Below are 216 nucleotides of genomic sequence, written 5' to 3'. Positions count from 1 at the left end.
AACTAAGAAATGAAACTTGAATAAATGAAGAGCAACATGTCATGCATATATATTTTTTCGTTCGTTTTTCACTTTGACTATCTCTTAAGGAAGGAAAGGGTATTCAATTATTTTGTCATAATTTTTCCAAAACACCGGTGAAATTGAGTTTATTCGTTGAAATAGACGGCAACCATATAATGTTTATGTAAACATTAAGTCAAGAATGAAATTTCC

This window comes from Oratosquilla oratoria, chromosome 18 (genome assembly GCF_046742065.1).
Source record: "Oratosquilla oratoria isolate Oo_2021 chromosome 18, ASM4674206v1, whole genome shotgun sequence".
Taxonomy (NCBI): Eukaryota; Metazoa; Arthropoda; class Malacostraca; order Stomatopoda; family Squillidae; genus Oratosquilla; species Oratosquilla oratoria.
This window is presented reverse-complemented; position numbering follows the sequence as displayed.